The following is a 1,922-nucleotide window of genomic DNA, read 5'->3' on the forward strand; positions in this document are numbered from 1 at the left end:
AAGGTGAATTCTGATTCAGGCTCAGGTTTGGTTCAGGTTCGCGCTTTCAACTCCTTTGACGAACTTGCAAAAAATGCTACACCTTTCTCAACCTTAGAAGCATTAGTTTGTTCATGCAGTTTAAGTTCACAAACAGTTCATCTAATTTTAACTTGGAGTGGTTCCTCAAAATCTTATAGGCATCTATGATTGATGCCCACATTGCGTTTCGAGGGAACGAGTTAAGAGCATACTTTATTACGTCTCGATTTTTGAGCTGGTGTCAGAGTAGGTGAAGATCGTTGAGGATGTCCTTGATTTGAGCGTGGAGCTGATTCGCAATCTCATTGTCCTATATTTTAATGTTAAATAATGAATTAAGAAGTAGGTCATGTTTCGTTACCTTCGAATCAGGAGTTCCTTTGTGTAGCTCGACTAGTTTATCCCACAATTGCTTTGCGTTGTCGAAGGGTTTGACATGGTTCAGTTCTTTTTTCATCAGCCTGTATTAGAGAGTGTTTAGGCTTTGTTGTCCGTCTGGGCCTTCTTTTTCATTTCCGGGTTCCAGTCCTCGGGGTCGAGTGGTTTGTCGGCGTTGTTTATCAGGATCGTGTAGCCTTTGCGGATGCTGAACCACTGCTCGATGTCTGTCTTCGTGTACACCTCCATCCACTTCTTCCAATATGGGAAGTCATCCCTGTTGAAGAGCGGGGGATGAGACGGTGTTGTATCCTTCGGTTTAGGCCATTTAGAGAGATGGAACCTTGCACACAAGGAAGAGAAAGAAAGAAATCCCAAGACTAGGTCTTAGATTAAGTAATGTAGGGGGAAAGGAAATAAGGGTATTTCACCAATTTCAAGGGAAAATAATAAAATAATAATAATAAAAATATTATGATAAATTTTGTCAAAAGGGTTATTTCACCCATTCTGACTAACAGTGAAAAAATAAAAATAGAAAAAAATGAGAATTTTTCAAAAAAAAAATTTGAGGGAAACGAAAGGCGTAAGAATAATTTCTAATAAAAAATGATATATAATTTTTTTTCTTTCAAAAAGGAACCCCATGCTTGATTGGTAGTTTCACCAATTCAGAGCGGCGTGACTTTGATACCACTTGTAGGATCGTAAAGTCGCTAGAGGGGAGGAGGGTGAATAGTGATCATCAAAAATCTCGATTAAAAACAAGTTACGCAGCAGAATAAAGAATACGAAGAAAGAAAAACCAAGCGCTAACATAAGTAGTTTTTTACTTGGTTCGGAGCCTTCGACGACTCTTACTCTAAAGTTCGCACTCGTCAAGTACTTTCGTTGGACAATCCACTAATAATTTGAATGATTATAAACTTTAAGTACAAGAACTATAAGAAAATGTTACGGACAATAGAGAAAATAAATAGATCTTGATTGTCGATTGTTGGAGGAGCTTTACAGCATCGTAGGAGCTTTTCTGGATCACTGCACAGGAATAAAAGTTGTAGAAGATGTTGATCTGAAGATGCTAGTTGAAGGCCCTTATATAGGCTTATTCCGAGCGCTTGGAACCCCTTTGGGCACCTGGACTGCTGCTGACATGGCGATCGCTTGTCGAAACTTGATCCGTCAAGTTTATTCACTTCCGAGCGCCCGAACCCCCTCCGGATGCCTGGACCGTTAATGTGGGTTCAACAAGTCATCGCGCTCCAACTCAGCTTCGGGATGAAATTTACGATCCGGGCACCTGGACCATCTCCGGGCGCCTGGACCGCCCGGGTGCCTGGTGCTCATCTAGGCGAGGCTGGTCCGGGTGCCTGAACCCCCTTTTTTCAGCCACCTTTTTCTTGCAAAAAGGGTTAGTCCAAGCAAATAAAAATATGTTTATCCTGTAAAATAAAGTTATCATAATTATGACAAGAATAGTAGTAATTAGATCCCGTCTCCCTGAGACTAGGATCTAGTCAAGG

Source organism: Zingiber officinale, chromosome 1A (genome assembly GCF_018446385.1).
Source record: "Zingiber officinale cultivar Zhangliang chromosome 1A, Zo_v1.1, whole genome shotgun sequence".
Classification (NCBI taxonomy): domain Eukaryota; kingdom Viridiplantae; phylum Streptophyta; class Magnoliopsida; order Zingiberales; family Zingiberaceae; genus Zingiber; species Zingiber officinale.